Source organism: Callithrix jacchus, chromosome 15 (assembly GCF_049354715.1).
Source record: "Callithrix jacchus isolate 240 chromosome 15, calJac240_pri, whole genome shotgun sequence".
Lineage (NCBI taxonomy): Eukaryota > Metazoa > Chordata > Mammalia > Primates > Cebidae > Callithrix > Callithrix jacchus.
In genome coordinates, this window is record NC_133516.1 from 7783497 (window position 1) to 7792625 (window position 9129).

At 41.1% G+C, this 9129-nt stretch overlaps 1 long non-coding RNA gene across 3 annotated transcripts in view; it reads right to left on the reverse strand.

Moving 5' to 3' along the window:
* Positions 1 to 9001, reverse strand: part of LOC103788142 (uncharacterized) — a 45370-nt gene extending 36369 nt beyond the window's left edge. For 2 of the 3 annotated variants that reach the window (XR_013527018.1, XR_013527019.1), the window contains exon 1: positions 8853 to 9001. This is a non-coding gene — a long non-coding RNA (uncharacterized LOC103788142). Of the gene's footprint in view, positions 1 to 8815 lie in introns of all 3 variants that reach the window. The other variant, XR_013527017.1, reaches the window with a different exon arrangement.
* Between the last annotated feature and the right edge of the window lie 128 nt (positions 9002 to 9129).

A 9129-nucleotide genomic window follows, 5' to 3' on the forward strand; every position in this document is an offset into this window, starting at 1 on the left:
ATACTGCATTTTTACATTTGTTTCTATTTCTCTTGACTGTGAATGGGGCCCATGTAAGATCTGTGTTTGTGTGTATAACAAGTTCTTATAAAGTTTAACTTTTTATAAGAGATTTGTGTATGTATTATGGTAGTGAATGATAAAATAGGCTGGTATCTGCATATATCTTATGCATTGATGACATGCCTTTTTCTTAACTGTTTGGATATGTCTAGGCTATGCAGTTCATTTGGCAGTTTTTTGAAATTGTCACAGATCTCCAAAAAATTTTCCAATATATTTATTGAAAAAAATTCACGGCCAGGTGTGGTGGCTCATGCCTGTAACCCCAGCACTTTGGAAGGCAGGGGTGGGTGGATCACTTGAGGCCAGGAGTTCAAGACCAGCCTGGTCTACATAGGGAAAACCCGTCCTCACGAAAAAAAAAAAAAAAAGAAAATTAGCTGCACATGAAGGCACACACATGTAATCCCAGCTACTTAGGAGGCTGAGGTAGGAGAATCATTTGAACTTGGGAGGTGGAGGTTGTGGTGAGCAGAGACTGCGCCACTGCACTCCAGCCTAGGCAACAGAGGAGACCCTGTCTGAAAAAAAACTCACATATTTTGAACCTGCAGGGTTCAAATCCATGTTATTTAAGGGTCAATTACATATGAAATGATCACAGGTTTTACTTGTAAATTATTCCGCTTGCTTTTGTCATCCAGAGTCTAGTGTCCCCATGTGCTTCTGGATCTGGTAAAGCACAGACAGTACAAGGAGAGGCTTTTAGATCCCTGTGGGAGTTTATCAAAGTCTGACAGCTGATAACCAAGGTGAGTGATCCTGAAGGATCATAATGTGATGCTCTAGGTTACATGAGGTAAGGGAAGAGCAGTAAGGAGAATGTGCACTCAACAGTCCTAACCTCATAATATTAAGTAGGCATGGCCGGCTGATTATGGCCTAATTTAATGCTCAAATTCTTCAATAATCCAGATTTCCCTTCTGTATTATGACCATTTGGAGAGCAGTTTTTATTAGACACTAGCAAATACAATCGTAAGCTTAAATATAGGCTTTCTTCCAGTCAGTTTAGGTAGAGCTGGTAACTGGCAGTTATTTGGATAATTTTGCAAAGACCAATAATTTTGGTAAGTGGTAATTAATCCCTTCTAATTTGTATAGTGGTTCATAAGAGGGGAATATAAAAATAACAATCTCCCTGCTTCTCATAGATTTTTCCTAAAAAAAAAAAAAATTTCTACCTCCCTCCACCCTCCTCCTCCAGCAAAATAAATAAATAAATAAACAAGAGAACAGAAGAAATAAATGCCTTTCTTCCTACATTCCAACAAAACAAACTCTATAACCAGTCCCCTGGTTAGAAATATAGTGCATACTACAACTAAAATGTGAATACTGGCCAGGCGTGGTGCTAACGCCTGTAATCCCAGCACTTTATGAGGCCAAGGCGGGCAGATCATGAGGTCAGGGGTTCAACACCAGCCTGGACAACATGGTAAAACCCTGTCCCTACTAAATACACAAAAAATTAGCTGGGCGTGGTGGTACACTCCTGTAGTCCCAGCTACTCAGGAGCTGAGGCAGGAGAATTGCTTGAATCCAGGAGGTAGAGGTTGCAGTGAGCCAAGATCATGCCATTACACTCCAGCCTGAGCAACATGGTGAGACTGTGTCAAAATACAAAAAGGGTGGCAAATGCCTTTTCTTTTGTTTACAATTGTTTCCATTATGTGTTGGGGCGGAGAGAAGCAACTTCAAATGGAAGAAGGAAGTGTGCAGCCACCACCCACATCTCCTAAGCATTGCTGAGAGCCTAAGCCTTAGTGGATATGTGGGATCCATTTTCCAGGCAGCGACTGGCATGTTAGCAGCCACTTTCACATTACTGGGAGAACTGTTAACGGGCCTTGAGTGAAAGCAGGGCTTATTTCTCCGAGTATCCGTGGTGCCAGGCTTAGAGCAGGAGTTCAGAAAGGTAGCACATCGGAAGTTTTGCTTGTAAATTATTCTGCTTCTTTTTTCATCCAAAGTCTTAGGGCCCCCAAAATGCACACTTGGATCTGGTGCACTGTACAAACAGTAAATCACAGGCTCTACCTAAACAGCTAATGAATGAACAAAACATTTTATATAAAAGCTCCACCTTAACAGAAGTTTAAAAAAGTTCTGTGTTGGTGAGGGTTGGAGGAAAAAGTGTACTGGCAAACATATTATTGGGGAAATGTAAATGATACAATTCCTGGGCAATTAAATTACCATTACAATTAAAAATGTATATACCCTGTGACACAGCAATGTCACACCTGCTAATTCATCCTGCAGAAAAACTCTCACATAGGCACACAGAAAAGAATAGTCATTGCAGCATTCTTTGTAATAGTAAAAAACTAGAAACAACTTAAATGTTTCTTCAATAGAGCACTGATGAAATAAATTATGGTATATATATGTAATGGAATTCCATGCTGATGTTTAAAAAGAATAAGTTAGAATTGTACATGTTGACCGAGTGTGGTGGCTCATGTCTGTAATTCCAGCACTTTGGGAGGCCGAGGTGGGTAGATCACAAGGTTAAGAGTTTGAGACCAGCCTGGCCAACACGGTAAAACCCTGTCTCTACTAAAAATACAAAAGTTAGCCAGGCGTGGTGGTGGGTGTCTGTAGTCCTACCTACTTGGGAGGCTGAGGCAGGAGAATCACTTGAACCTGGGAGGTGGAAGTTGCAGTGAGCTAAGATCACACCACTGTACTCCAGCCTGGGTGGCAGAGGGGGATTCCATCTCAAAAAGAAAAACATGTATGTGTATATATATATATATGTATGTATATAGAGTTATACATGCTGACATGGACTGCTAAGTAAGCGAAGTCAAGTACAAAATCACATGTTCAGTATGTTACAGCTTATGTAAATAACAACAATGGAGGAAGAAATATAAATACATGTTTCTATTTGAAAAGACTATCTCTGGAAGGTTAAATAAGAAACTGGTAATAGTAGTTCAAATTGGTGAGAGGAACTGATGGGAGGATTCAAAGAGGAGGAAGGGAGCTGTTTTTCACTGCTGTGTCATCATTTCTAGCTGGGTATAGGCCATTTAAAATTATTAAAATAAAAATGTCCAAGTAAATATTTTCAAATTCATTTCCAAAGAGAATTATACATTTTTTTTTTTTTGAGACAGGGCTTCTCTCTGTACCCCAGGCTGGAGTGCAGTGATGCTATCATGGCTCACTGCACCCTGGACCTCCCAGGTTCAAGTGATTCTCACACCTCAGCCTTCTGAATAGCAGGGACTACAGGTACACACCACCATCCTGACTCATTTTTTTTATTACTTTTTGTAGAGATGGGGGGTCTCACTGTGCTGCTCAGGCTGGCCTCAAACTCCTGGGCTCAAGCAGTTCTCCCACCAGGGCCTTCCACAGTTCTGGGATTACAGGTGTGAGCCACTGTGCCCAGCCGAGAATGCTTCTTAAACATCACTAGCATATTGTGAGTTACATTTGTATCAGAAAAAATAGAGAAGGGGGAATATATCTACATAATCAGTTGTGTAAGCACAGACCCTCCCTGGAGAGGAGACAGCTAGAGATACAGGGAAAAGGGGAGACTTAGTTCTCTCTATCTTTGGATTTACATACATATGTGTGTATATACATACACTATATATAGATTATTATATATTATACATAATTAATTGTTTTTAAAGTTTACTAGAAGCGTTGAAGTGGAAAGAGAAAGATATCTTGAAGTAGAAAGAGCATACTCAGTAGGTTCAGACAAGCCTACTTTCAAATCTTGACTCTCAATAGCTTTGTGATGTGGGCAAGCTGGCAAATCTTGGGGCCTCTTCTGCCAAAAGCCACAGAAGGATATGTCGATGAAACGCAAAATATAAGAGACAAAGTGCCTTTCCTATGATGGCACATAAAGTTCAGTCATTTGTGGTCATTATCATATGGCAGATGAAATCCTTTTTATTCCCAAACAGTTTCAAGTATTCTAAAGAAGCCACACATAGCAAGGACCTTGGTCCCAGGAAAGTGTTGCTCCTTGGGCTGTGTGTTGCTACAACAGGTGTTGCTACTGACCATCAGTGAGAAGTCCTGATTTGCCCAAAAGTGGCCCTAAGTGACACAGTGTTACTTTACAGCACCAACTGATTAAATGCTGGCACTACCTACTCACATTGAGATTTTCCCCAAAAGCTATATCAAATGAACAAAGAAGGGTTTTTTTTTTCCTTTTTTGGCAACTTTGATTAAAGGGTCTTTTTTTTTTTTTTTAAGATAATGAAACAGCAGTACAGACTTACAAAATTCACTGAGCATTTAGCCCTTCCTTTTTTCTTTCCTTTCTTGTCTCTTCCATTGCTAATACTATAGCAAACCTATTAGTGTGTTATAAAGTTACCAGCTATGACCAAACATCTTTTTATTGGCTTCTTTGTATGTCTAGGTTATATTATTGAAATGGATGGTAGATCTCTTACTAATCTGATAGCAAACATGTATGAATCTGACCAATCATATTTCTATTGTTGAAAAAGCCTTTATATGATACCAGGTATTTATCTTTTATCTTAGTAGTGCTTGGATGAATGTTATATACTTGGAACTTCATTACACAAAGAACAGTGCTTACAATGACTCCTGATATATACAATATCCACATAAAAATGTCTGTATTGAAACCTGCTTTTTACTATTGCCAATTTTATATATTTTGCAGCATGAAATAAAATAATTCTAAATGTACATAATTTTTGTGTCATTTCTTCCTGACAGATGGAAGATAATTTTCTGAATTTGATTCCTAGCTTGCATAAATAGCAGTTGCATTTTTATTCAATGCAACTTAATAAAAGCTGAGACAGAGGACAAGATGAGTAACATTTTGTAAATGACTGCTGAAATTCCATAACCTGAGTGCTGACAGAGCTGGTGAAGAAAGGAGGGAGGATTCAGCATCACGATTCCTAGTGCAGCATTACAAGAATGGAGGACCAGCGACCCAATGTGGCAAACCCAATTGCTGCACCCGGGGCCACAGAGGAAATCCCTGATGCTTGGATATTACAAAGGATTTTTGAAAGGCCCTTAATTTTTACAATCTGGATTCAGAATCAACCTCTGAGCACCTGCTGTGGGCTAGATAAATTTATATACCTGTTACTTCAAAATATTTTGTTTTTAGGTTGACATAGCTGATATATTGGTTCAGGGGAAAAACTGCAAGCATCGATAGTTTTGACATGTGGTGCCCTGGAGAACTGAAATGACAGGCAATAACCTTGAGTGGTTGTTGCTGTTTAATCTGTCTAGTTATTGATAACACTGATACAGACTGAGCCAAGACTTTAGAGAAAACATGTTAGACTATAGGGAATAAATATCACTACTCAAAAAACCCCAACCTCATATATTTTATATTTCATAAACCATATTCTGCTGGGTTAGTACTTTTGTTTTAATGTACTTTCAACTAGCTTTCCTAAGAATTGAAGATTGGGAGGCCGAGGCACATGGCTCTCTTGAGGCCAGGAGTTTAAGACCAGCCTGGCCAACATGGTGAACCTCCTTCTCTACTAAAGATATAAAAATTAGCTGGGCGTGGGGGCACATGCCTGTAATCCCAGCTACTGGGGAGGCTGAGGCAGGAGAATCACTTGAACCTGGGAGATGGAGGTTGCAGTGAGCCAAGATCATGCTACTGCACTGCAGCCTGGGCGACAGAACAAGACTGTTTCACAAAGAAAAAAAAAGATAACAAGCTGCCATACTGTAAGTCTTGTCTCAAAGGAAATGAAGTCATTAATATGGAGGATGGCCCGTCCTCTGACGTTGTTTTCTTAGAAGGCTGAATAGGTTTTCTTTCTAAACAATCCCATCCTCCAGCAATTCGGTACTTCATGGCCAATCATCTTAGTGTCTTATTACACTTTTTATTGATTAAAATTTATCAAAGGCTTCACAGGTGTACACTTTTATCTGTGTCAACATGTGATCTGTCCTAAAACATCAGATGTACTGTGAAGTTTATTTCCTTTGAAATTCATTTCAATGGTTTATCATTAAATAAAGCAGTGGTTCCAATAGGACATCAAGAGACCAAGCCAACCTGAAATTATGAATGAATGAACAAACGAATGACCTGTGTTCCGGTATTTTTCCAAATTATCAAAGGGAACAAAACCTGACTTTAAGCAAAAACATCTAAGCCTGGCTTTCGTCTCCTTTGTGCTGTCAGATTCTCCTGCACAGTCTGGTTACTCTGCACACAGTACAGAACAGTCTGAAATCTGGGGAGGAGACGGTCCCATCCCCGGCTTTCCAGACACTACGGAGTATGGTCCTCAATATCCCTCTTGAACTGTTTTGTTTTCTGATAAACTTTGAACAAGTGGAACAAATGTTTTACTCTCTTTTAGCCTAGATAGGTATTTTGCTTCTAGGATATATTATCTTCAAACATGAGAGATGTTGGAGGTAGTATTGAAGAGAGATCTCAATGTTCAGTGACATTAAAATCTAGTGAATTTGCTGTACATAAATTACTTGGCATTTAAATGCTACATCAATTTAAATAGATAACTATTATAAACTCACAAATAGCATCTCTTCAATATTAAATTATTAGAAGGTATCTCAATATTTTATAGCTCTTCAGCTACTAGTCAAACACATCATAAAAACATTTTGGAAGAAGAAATATTTTGGGGATTTGACACGCATCTACAGTGACAGCTATAATAATGATAACAGTTGATACAGGGTACTTATGCACACTATGCTGGTTATATTACACCTTTTAGCTCAGGTCTACACACTCTTCTTGTAAAGGGTCCAATAGTAAATGTAATCTCCAGCTAAGTGGGGGACACAGTCTGCCTCCCAACTACTCAACTCTACCCTTACCAGAGCAAAAGTAGCCATAAATGAGTAAGTGTGGGCTATGTCCTAATAAAACATAGTTTAAGGTCACTGAAATGTGAATTTCATACAGTTTTCACATTTTTTCCTTTTTTTTTTTAAATGATGTCTGGCTTTGTTCCCCAGGCTGGAGTGCAATGGCACGATTTCGGCTCACTGGAACCTCTGCCTCTCAGGTTCAAATGATTCTTCTGCCTCAGCCCTCCCGAGTAGCTGGGATTACAGGTACCTACAACCACGCCCAGCTAATTTTTGTATTTTTAGTAGAGAAGGGGTTTTACCATATTGGCCAGGCTGGTCTGATCCGCCCACATCGGCCTCCCAAAGGGCTGCGATTACAGGCAGCGATTACAGGTGTGAGCGACTGCGCCCCGGCCTCTTCTCTTTCTTTCTGTTTTGAGAGGGTCTTGCATTGTAACCCAGGCTGGAGTGCAGTGGTGAGATCATGGCTCACTGCAGCTTTTAAACTCCTGGGCTCAAACAGTCCTCTCGCCCTAGCCTCCAGAGTTGCTGGGTGTTGGGGGGGAGGCGTGCATCACCATACCCAACTAATTTTTAAATTTTTTGTAAAGAATTTAAGCCTGTGTTGCCCAGGCTGATCTTGAACTACTGGCCTCAAGTGATCCTAACGCTTGGACCTCCCAAAGTGCTGGTATTACAGGTGTGAGCCACCATGTCCAACCTGTCACATATTATTTTTTAAAAATATTTTAAAAAATCATTTAATACTAGAAATAATCATTCCTTGCTCAAGGTCGTTAAAAAAAAAAAAAAAGATGGCAGTCTTCCCGCCCACTTCCCCTTTCCTCTACCTCCTCTGGCCCCACACAAAAAAGACTGGATTTGGCTCTAGTGCCATAGTTTGCTAACCTCTGCATTATCTCATGGGGTTAATAGGGCTTTTCTAAATGGTCAGATACACTGTGATTATATTCTCAAATGAATGGGACAGCGTTTTCCCGTTAGCTTCGTTTCCCACCCTACTGCCTCCTCACTTTCTGCACCCTGCTGCCCCCGAGGCTGATGAGGTTTTAGCCAGTCGTTTCTGAGGTTAAAAGTAGGGTATGCACGTCTAGACTCTAGACATACCAACTTAAGAACTGCTACCAATTACAAAGATATGCAACAATCTTAAGAGTTTGAGCGCTGGAGTGTCCTGATTGGGTTTGGGCGTTTTTATAGATCCAGCTGCCTTGATCAAAGCGGCAAACGGATAGAGCAACAGGTTGTTGCAGTAATCCACAGATAAAGGAAGGTGATCTGGACTAGGCTGGTAGGAATGGGGGACCAAGACAGGCTGCTTTTAGGATGTATATTTAGGATTGGGTGCTTCCTTGAATGAAGATTGATTAGCTGGTTCAAACACCTGTCTCACAGGATAAAAGGAATTTTTTTTGAAACAGTCTCACTCTCTTGCCCAGGCTGGAGGGCAATAGCGTGATCTCAACCTCCACCTTCCGGGTCCCAGCGATTCTCCTGCCTCAGCCTCCCGAGTAGCTGGGATTACAGGCGCCCACTGCCACGCCCAGCTCATTTTTGTATTTTTAGTAGAGAAGGGGTTTCACTATGTTGGCCAGGCTGGTCTCCAACCCCTGACCTCGTGATCTGCCAGCCTTAGCCTCCCAAAGTGCTGGGATTACAGGTGTGAGCCACCGTGCCCGGCCTAACATTGATTTTTTTGAAAAAGAAATGGATAAGTTTTTACATCGTTTTTAAAGCGCTACCCAGGTTTAGCTGGGATCATGTATCATTCCATTCTCTTACTTATTAAAAATCATTTAAAAAATTGCAAGCTCCTGATTTACTGATTCCCCCATCCCAAAATGGAGCGCAACATTTTAATTTTTTCAATATAAAAGTTAGTTTAAAATACCTTTTCTCAAGAAAAAAAGAAAGAAATCGACATTCACCACAGTCACTGGACAGGAATCTGCGTGGAGACCCATGTTCCACTTCCAGAGGTCGACCTTCGCCTGCCCGGGTTCCCGCCGCCCCTCAACGCCCCCTACAAGAGCCCCACGCTTCCCTCCAGCCTCCCTCCTCCTCCTCCCGGGTTCCTGCCCACTTTCTCGCCCTCCCGGGAAGCTCCGCCCCCTCCAGCTCCGCAACCCAACTCCCTCAGTCCTGCTGTCGCTTTCCTCTTTCCCCGCCCCGATGGCGGCCTTCGATTGGCTAAGCTTGCTGGCA